The sequence below is a fragment of the Triturus cristatus genome, chromosome 1_1, assembly GCF_964204655.1.
Source record: "Triturus cristatus chromosome 1_1, aTriCri1.1, whole genome shotgun sequence".
NCBI classification, from domain to species: domain Eukaryota; kingdom Metazoa; phylum Chordata; class Amphibia; order Caudata; family Salamandridae; genus Triturus; species Triturus cristatus.
In genome coordinates, this window is record NC_140579.1 from 591,603,398 (window position 1) to 591,613,697 (window position 10,300).

A 10,300-nucleotide genomic window follows, 5' to 3' on the forward strand; every position below is an offset into this window, starting at 1 on the left:
GCATCAGTCTGCCCGCTGCAGCTGGTGGTGGTCGGACCGCATCCGATGAGCCATCAGATGCGGTCCACACTGCCATCAGAATGACCCCCCTATATTTTTACCTTCTATATTCTGTCCCACGATATTTTGCCATCACAATATTTTTGACATGACGATATTTGAGACTCATGATATTTTCTTCATGATATATTGTCAAAATACCAAGATGATTCATATAACCTGAAAGGAGAGGGAAAGGCTATGTAAGGTTCAACCCTCAGCCTCCCAGACTATTACAAATAACTACACTCAAGAGGGTTAACCTATGTTATTGCGATCTCTTCAGATTGAGAGAGCAGTTGCATGGCCCTAAGTACATACCGAGAGAATGAGGGATCTGCACCCAAGTAAATTAGTGCGGTCATGGCTACTCTTGGATATTTTTGAAGCACCCTCACCCAGAAGTACCACCTGTGGCATGCTTCATCCTCTGATCCTCACCCACTGCACTTAGTGTGAGTGGGTTCAACGCAGTTTGTAAGCGGAGCTTTTACAATACGAACGAGGGATTATGAGTGAATTAAAAATACAATTGAGCGGGGAGTCAAATGGGTAAAATTACAGACGATGTCCCTTGATGAATGTGTGACTACAGGGATCAGCCACCTCCACTGCGTTATGATGCCTAACTAAAATTTAGGACATAGACCATAAAGAAGAAAAGGCCCATTATGGCCTGTTTGTTTGTGTGCATGAGTCATGTTGTTTGTATGATTGCACTAACCTAAACTCTTGTATTTTTGTATCAAGTGTGGATGCTGCTCCAGGGTGAGGGCGACGTGATAGCCCAGATCTGTCACAGCTGTCATCTAGAATCACGTTTTAGTCTCCCCGCATACCTGTTTACCATGGTGCCTCCCAGCCACGAGGCACCATAACTCGGTAAAGAACCCTGGGTCGTCTGTGCTCGCCCATATACCACCATAAATGTTAGGAGTTGTGTGTACAAAGTGCCTGTCACAACAACATAGCTCCCTTCCAGATCTGTGATGACATCTCAGAGACGCCTCGGAAGCCCCCTCCGGAGCAGGATGGCTACGCCCCTTGCATGATTTGAGTATACTGAAATATATACCTCGTCGTACCATCTGACCTTGAACCCGGGAGCCGTACAGGCTGTAAGGTGTCGTTCTTGCAGAATGCATAGTTCTATATGATGGCGAACTCCATATGTGTGTCCCAGTCTAGATTTACAAAATCATTAATGACCCTAATGTTCCAGGTAAGACATTTTATAGACATCTAGTACAGTTCGATATGATGTGTCTGTCGATGTGTCAGCACAAATGTATTAAATAGGAAGCATCAGTCTTGGCTCTAGTGATAAGGCAACGTTGGGTGCTGCAGAAAATGTAAAACTTAAACCAACAAGAATTTGCTTGCAACGGTCTCCTGACCCAACCTCCCCCCTCCCACTCCAACCCCCGAACTTGGTTGAGCTATGCATCTCTCCTTCTACCCCAAAACCCTTTAACATCTCTATGCTGTATAACGGGAAACATCCCTTGGGTTAGAGCAGGACTGGGCATTCTCCGCCACCACTGGGTGTGGGTGATGGGCCTAAGCCCATTACGACAGTAACATACACTTTCCTGAAATACCTGACCAACCAACACCAGCACCAGAGATGTCTATTAATCAATCTTGTAATCTCAAGTCACCTATCTGAAGCAGATCATGAGTGGTACCAACCACAGCAGGTCCTGCTGTGCCTTGTACCCCAGCTACCAGTCTGTCATTTACATCAAGGGGGATCTCGGAGGCGGTACTCGTAGAGCCAGGTGGGGATGTCTGGGATTTGGTGAGGTTCTTGGTGAACTTGTGGGCCACCTTGGCATTCATGAAATAATGGGGAGTGTCACCTCTCATGATGCGAAGCTTGGCAGGGTATAGGAGAGCATACAAGATTTTCACCTGCTGTATTATTTTATGGCTGGAAGGAAACCCTTCCGGCGTTTTGGACCGCAATGGCAAAGTCAGAATAAAAAGAGATGAAATTGCCTTGGTGTGTTATTGATTGCTTTTCCCGTGCCATTCGCAGAATGTTATCTCTGTCCCTGTAGTTTAGTAATCTAGCTGCGATGGGATGTGCAGGCACCCCAGGAGGTGGTCGCGGGACCAGGAAGCTGTGCACTCGCTCCACTATGAAGATGGGCGACAGCACCTCTCCGAATAGATCTCGAAGGAGTGCCTCCACGAGTCCCTCCATTGTGATGATGGCAGTAGACTCTGGAATACCCGTTAAGAGGGTATTCCACCGCGCCCTAGATTCTAATTCTTCATTTTGGGCCTTGATAAGGTCCAAAACCTTATCCATACGTAATAAATTCTCCTGGGTCTCTACTTGGGCATCTTCAGCATCCGAGATCCGAGTTTCCGTCTGCTCAAGCCGATAGTCGTGCTTGTCTACCCTTTGTTTCAATTTTTATTGTCAAACATTTTTATTGGTATTTTGCATCTTTACATGGGTAATATGTCTGCATTCATATGTATTTTTCACATTATTTCATACAGTGGATACATTGACGGTACAGTAAAAGAACAGTACATATCAATTGTAGGATGTAAGTTTATGCACTTATCTGATGGTATTATTGCATGTTCTAATGTATATCTAAGATGTACGACCTTCCTTTGAATTCCGGTCTGTAAACTACCAGTGTGAATTCTTAACCATTAACTATGGGTCAAACTGGGATCAGGTGGAAGGGTTTGGGTTGGGTCCAGGCGGGTGCATTTTGCGTGGGGACTGTTATGCCATTGGTGTTATGAATTAGGTGTGTGGGGGAGATACCATGGTCTCTTCAAAGTGTTCAAGTTTTCCGCTGTCTGTGTGGACCCTGCGGGGGTTAGCTGATGGCTGGGGGTTCGGGTGGAGCCTAGTAGGCGAGTTCCTGGTAGATTGTGCTGTTGGGGTCTGGGGTGCAGTGGGTGGTCGGCTTTTTGCTGTCTGTTGTCTGAATCGATGTAGGAGCAGGGCCCATTCTGTGGATATGTGGTGCTTATGTAACCCCCTCACCTCTTCGTTTCTAATCGCCTCCTCCTCTACCACTCCCCATTTGTTGACCGCTCCCACCCAAGCCGCCAGTGGGGACCCTGTCGGGGTCCGCCAGTGCATAGCTATTCCTCTTTTTGCCATCAGTATTGCTAGCGATGCTAAACGTCTTTGGACCTTATATTGTTTTCGTCACCAGAACACTCCCAGTACGCTGGCCTGCCATATATTCATGTCTGTTAAGCCCGTGACATCCAGCAATGTCTCGTGTATTGAGTTCCAGTAAGGTTGTAGTATGAGGCAGCTCCAAGAACATATGTTGGAATGCTGCATCGGGAGCCTGTCATCGGGGCGTGAAAACTGCGTGTCTGGGTAGAAGCGTCAAAGGCGATCCAGTGTTAAGTATGCGTGGTGCATAATGTAAAATTGTATGTTTTTGAAGGGCACGTTGCGGGATACTTTCTTGGGATATTCCACTGCGCGCTCCCATTCTTTGTCATGTAGAGGTCACCCTGTCTCCTGTTCCCAATCTGCTGTTGTGTAGCTAGTGGTTTGGCTGTGAGTTCTCGTATGGCTGTGAACAGCCAGGTTACCAAGTGTCAGCCTGCACCCATGTGGACGATAGTGTGTAGTACCAGGTGTGTTGCGCGTTCTCCTTCGGTCAGGTCCCAGTGCAAGTGGCAATTGGAGATGATTTGTCTATGGAGAAGGAATTGCCCTGGAGGGAGGCCGCTGTCTTCCGCTAGTTGGTGGAACGGACGTAACTGTCCGTCCTCGAATAGAGATTCCATCTCTAGAAATTAGTGATCCATCCATACCTGCAGCATTCGTGTTGTGTAATATCCCTCGCTTCTGGGTAACTCAATCAGGGGCAACAATGGGGAGTAGATAGGTATTCCTGAGGACATGCGGTGTTTCATTTGCATACATGTGCGGGCTATTAATACTTGGAGTGTGTAAGTCGGCTTGGGTTTGGTGCCGGGCTAGAGCAGTCGGTGAAATGCCGGTAGTGGTATGGGTCCAGTCTCTGTAATGATTTCACCTAGGTAGCACTCCGCTGTCCAGTTGGAGAGCCACTGAAGTTGTGTGGCTAGGAAGTATGCCTCAAAAGATGGGGCCCCCAGCCCTCTGCGATCGGTTGGAAGCTGCAACTTGGCCAGGGCAATCCTGTGTCAGCCAGGGCTCCAGACAAGGGAAATAAGTAGTGAGTCTAGTTCCCGGAAAAAGGAGCCGGGTGGAATAACTGAGAGGTTAGTGAAGTGATATAGTAATCGGGGTACTATTATCATTTGAGCCAGGGGCACTCTTCCAATGGGAGCCAGGAGGAGGGTCTTCCAGAAACCTTCTGCCACCTTTATCCCGGCCAGTGCCTTACGATGGCTGCCCTCATATAGTTCCGCGGGGTAGTGGTATAATTTTACTCCTGAGTATCGGGGACGTGTACGCTCCAGGTGAGATCCCAATCACTCATGTTGATCCTCTGGGGGTAAGATCTGGGTTCAATGGGTAAATCAATGATTTGGCCCATTTGTCCCTAAGTCCAGATGCCTCTACAAATTCTGTGAGCCCGGTCCAAATTGGGTTCAGGTCTGCCGTGATATCTCTCACATTTAATAGCAGGTCATCTGCATAAAGTGATACACTGTGGGTGGTACCTGCTATAGGGATACACCAGGCTTCCCCCTCTTGGCGAAGACGGATCGCCAGTGCTCTACTGCCATAGCAAACAGCAGGGGGGCGAGAGAACACTCTTGTCTCGTGCCCCTCTCCACCTGGAAAGGCACCAAAATGTATCGTCCCATGTGCACTCTAGTCGTGAGTTTAGTGTATAGTAGTTGTGTGTATGCTAATAGGGTAGGGCCTAATCCCGCCCGGTGGAGCACCACAAAAAGGATTGGCCATGTGAGGGTATCAAAGGCCTTCTCCAAATCCAAGATCAAGCAGGCGGCTCTGGGATGTGTGGTGTGTGCTCTGTCCTGGACATGGAATAGTTTACGTATATTTTGTGATGTATTTCTGCCTGGGTTGAATCCCGCCCGGCGGAGCACTGCAAAAAGGATTGGCCATGTGAGGGTATCGAAGGCCTTCTCCAAGTCCAAAATCAAGCAGGCGGCTCTGGGATGTGTGGTGTGTGCTCTGTCCTGGACATGGAATAGTTTACGTATATTTTGTGACGTATTTCTGCCTGGGACGAATCCGCACTGGTCTGGGTTAATCAGTGCCGGGAGAATTTGGCATATAGGTCTGCTAATATTTTCCTAAGGATTTTGCAGTCAGCCGTCAGTATCGTTATGGGTCGGTAGGAGGTCAGTAGTTTCAGGTCGCGATTCGCCTTCGGAAATGATACGAGAAGAGATTCCCTGAGTGAAACTGGGAGTTCGCCTCTTTCCATTGCATCTCCGTACATGTCTGCCAGGCGGGGCGCTAGTAGTGGGGAGAAGGTGCTGTAGTATTCTATTGGTAAACCGTCCATTCCCTGAGCTTTTTTACGCGCAAGGGCTTGGATTGCATGGGTTATTTCTGTGGACGAGATCACTGTGTCTAGGGAAGATTTGCTCGATAGTGGGATTTGGGGTATGGTTAAGGGGTCTAGGATTTGTTCCACTGATCTGTGGCTAGTCTGCGTTGGGCTTTTGTATATGCCAGTGTAGTAGTCATGGAAGAGGTGCAGTATTTCTGCTTGTGGGTGTACTAGATTCCCAGCAGGCCCTTTTATTTCTGTAATTGGCTTTATGTCTGCGTCCTGTTGGGTCAGCCAGGCCAGGAGTGCCCCCGACTGGTGCCCCTCCTTGTGTGTCTTTGCAACATATGCTTTGAAATTGTATCTACGTAAGTCCAGTAGGGCAGCTGCATATGCTGTTTTGGCCTCCACTACTTGGGTCGGTGATGCTGCGTTTGCATCTGCTGCTTTGGTTATGGCTGCTAGGTTGGTTTCTGTTTTTATTAGTGTGTGTTCCAGGGTTCTCCTGACTCCCACGATCTGCCTAATGCATGTTCCTCTAGCGACTACCTTGAATGCGTCCCACTCCAACAGCCTAGACAATGCTGTGCCCATGTTAGTTGTGAAGTAGTCCCGTATGCTATTCCCGTGATCGTGTCTGAACACGTGGTCTGTCAGGCATTCCCTTGGTAATCTCCAGGTGGGTACCCGACGGTGGGTAGGTCACCATGTGAGGGTTAGAATGTGTGCATCATGATCAGAGAGAGTCCGACCCAGATAGTCCGACTGTTGGATCGTGGGAACTATTGTTGGGGTGCACAGGAAGCGATCCAGTCTCACCCACAGATTGTGAGGAATGGAGTGGAAGGAGTAAAGTTTGGTGGTTGGATGCCGGTTTCTCCACGTGTTCGCAAGTACCCAGTGAGACACTCATGACCAATAGCATTCCATCTGTTGGCGGGCTGGGGAGCATGGGGCAGGGTGATGGGATCTGTCTAGGTTTAGGTGCAGCACGCAGTTGTAGTCGCCCCCTAATATCCATGGTATAGATGTGTATTGAGCTAGGACCCTTGTCAGGTGGTCCCAGAACTTGTCTTGTTCCGTGTTTGGGGCATATATGCTGCCAAGAAGCACGGGGTGACCTTCCAGGAGCCCTCGAGAAGTGCGTATCTCCCTTCCTTGTCTACCATTCTCCAAAGTTCCTGAAAAGGGGTCCCGGTCTGAGCCAGATCAAAGCTCCTCTCGCATAAGCTGAATTTGTCGTGCCACAGAGAGTGCCCCTCCATCGTCCGTGCAGGCGCTCCAGCTCATGTGCTGTGAGTTGAGTTTCGTACAGCATAGCTCTCTGCGTCTGTTGCTGCTTAATGTAGGAGTAAGTGGCATATCGCTTGCTTGCTGTGTGCATGCCTCTGACATTTAGCGTGCTAAGACTAATATCTGTGTTCATGGTCGTGTTGGGGTGTCTTGGGGACTGAAGTTGGCAATTATTGTGTAGTAGACTGCCCACCTGTGATGAGCGTCTGGTAGTGGGGATGGGGGTCGGGTTGAGGGAAGGGGTGAGAAAAAACTGTAAGGGGACTGGGTCCCAACTCTGCAGACCTACCCACCTGGTGGTACGCCAAAACTGTGCATTATGTGAATACTCTAGTGTGTTGTTGCAGGGGCGTCATGGTCCAGTGCGCCTGGAGTGTGCAACGGGCGTGGCCCGTCTTAGCTAATGGGCATGAATGAGTGACCGGTGGGTCCCCAGATGTTCCTGGGTTGTGCCCTCGGGCACCTACTTGTTGTAACTGGGGTTACAAGGCAGTGGTGGAACTACAGACAATGCATAATACATTTTTGAGACGGTTGTTAAAAGTCCCTCAGGGTACTCCTGCTTACTCAGTTCACGAAGAAATCGGTGTAAGGTATATGACTGACTTAGTTGCAGTCAACTCCCTGCTTTGCTGGGTGAATATTTGGTCCAATGAGGAGGCTTGCTTTAATCAAGCTGTAATTTTTGATTGCCTCTCATTGGATCATGCCCTCAAAATCCCTTGGCTAAGATACATCAAGGAAACAATCAGTGCCTAGGAAGAACAGGCATTTTTACAAATTATAGAACAGTGAAGAAAGAGGATAATAAACAAATTAATGAACTAACCTCTAAGAAAGCTAGTGTCGAGCAAGAAGGAAAGGAACTGATTAAGCCTACAGTTAGAACACACACCTTAGTTGAATCAGTGTTGGGAATAGAGCATTACCTCACTATTTTACCCAGCGCTTATGATCGTTTTTTAATGACCCGTTTTAGATTTAACATGTTTCAACATTGGCCTCTCCTGGCTTTGTAGCATGAGCTGAGGATAGAGGGCCCTGTGGCTGAGACAATAGTTCTCCACAGGATATTTTACACTTTGTCTTTTTATGCAAATATTTTACGTATCTCAGGCAACTGTATCTTAAACCCTGTTTAAAGGAAATGTGATTTAGCCAGGCTCAAATTGCACTTTTGCACATGCACCTTTTATTTGTGATTACGCACTTTCTAAGAGCAATGATACGATCTAGGAAATCCAGATATGATTGAGACAGAAAGGGGTATTTGTGAACGGTTCCATGCTGATATAGGACTGTGGGAAATTAGATAGCACTTACGGTTGTGTATAAGTCGTGGTCTTTCAAGATGAGAGTATATTGTATGATTTCACTTTAGAGTTGTTTAAAATAATGAAATACGCCTTTTTAATTAAATTGATATTGTTTTAATGTATTGTATCTTTTATGGCTGTGTTCATTGCCAAATAAAGATTGTTTAATAATAATTGTAAAATTGTTGTAACAATTGCTATGGGATTGTCTAGCGGTGATTTTGAAACCAAGTCGGTAGTCCTGTATGGGGAGAGAAAGATGTGAACATTGGTAATATTCAAGTAGTTACTAATGTCTTATAGATGAGTGTGTCGGCTATATGTGGGGTCACCAGCGGCGGGGTTATCGAGCCATTCCGCGAAGTGTTGGTAAAGCTCAAGTCCTCTTCTGATGTGAAGATGTGTGGGCCTCTTTCTCCTTACGAGCTCCCTGCAGTTGTGTCCAGTTCCGCTCCCGCTTGCAGCGATTTCTTGCGCTCCGCGATTATTTGTTCGAGATCTGGGGGACCTCCCAGTGGTGTCCTGGATTGTGTTCCTGGTAGTTTTGGGGACTTTTCTGTTTTGCCGCTGCTTGTTACAGGGTTCCCTTTCGCTTTGTGTGGTCTCTCATGTTCCCTTTGCATTGTAAGTGTTGTTCTGCACAGTCGTATGCTTCTTTCGGGTCTGTATAGAAGGTAGTGCGGCCTCCATGAATTATTTTAAGGCAAGCCGGTAAAAGAAGGGAGTATTGAAATGCTTTTTGTCGGAGTAGGCGTTTGACCCCCAGGAATAAGGTACGTAGTCGCTGCACCACCTGGGAGTAATTTGGGATTAGTATGATCTCCATACAGATGGATCCATTCTGCCTGGCTGCTCTCAGCACTACGTTTCTGTCTCGTTGGATCTCAGTCTCCCCATGTTTGAACCAGGGAGGGGGGGGGATTACTTTGATGGGGTGGAGGTTCTTCGACTACAGAGTGGTGCTCTCTGGTTCGTGGGTTGGACTCCGGTTTGTTGTGTTCGTCTGTCTGACTGGATAGGTGATCTTTTTATGAGCTGTCGCTCTCTTTTCAATATGGTGATTGTTCCTCCTCTTCACTACTCCTGATCGTCGCAGGCCGGGTGTATTTGTTCTTATTGGGTGATGGGCTTCCGACTGCTGCAGCGCTGCCCATCGTATGTGTTGGACTGAAACCTGAAACCGGTCCTAGGTTGCTTGTTTCCGGTCCAGGGAGGACCTGGCTTGGCAGTTCGGGCTGGACTTTTCCAATGAGGCACAGGGTCAAGATTGATTTGCATATGGCCAGGTCTAAACTGGGGTGGCGTAGTGAGCAAAAGAATGATGGATTTAACACAGATCTCTTGACTGGGGGTGAATGTTTTGATTTGTTCTGCATTCCGTCCATCAATTGTGTGTCTTTTGCTTTCTCGCCCTAAGTGCGCCGGGTATGCCCAGACGTGGGTCCCGGGCTCACTGTGCCACTGGAATGAAGCTGTCAAGAATTCCTGTCATGCGAGGGGAGGAAAACGGTAACCAGCGAAAACGGACTACATCTCCCAGGATGCTTAGCGGTTGAGAGGTTATGTAAACAGGAGAGCTGTTACATAACTCAAGGAAAACACGCCCTTATGTAAACAGGAGAGCTGTTACATAACTCAAGGAAAACACGCCCTTATGTAAACAGGAGAGCTGTTACATAACTCAATGAAAACACGCCCTTATGTAAACAGGAGAGCTGTTACATAACTCAAGGAAAACACGCCCTTATGTAAACAGGAGAGCTGTTACATAACTCAAGGAAAACACGCCCTATAAAGGGAGGAACCGGGAGGTACAACGCTGTCGGATATTGTGTTTACACCGACGTACCTGCTTAGTGAAGAGCAGTGTTTCGGAGTGGTGCTCCAGTAAGGCAAGAACGGAGGTAGGTTGAGTCGTTACTCCCTGGGCCGTGTCTTGCCCCATCGTCACCTGTGAAGGACCCGGAAGCTCTACCGGATAACCATTGAGCTTCGCTTTTTGACTCGGCTGAGTCAAAGCGCAGTGGCGCTTTTGCTGGTTGGAGTCGTAACTCCCAGCCCGACCAGAGATACAGGGACTGCCAGCTGTAACGCACACCAGGAGGTGTTTGCCGCGTTACAGACTCTGAAGTCCCCAGGATCGATCGAGCGGCTGCTCTCGGTTCAGTCTTCTTTGCTTGTGATTGGGGTATCGGT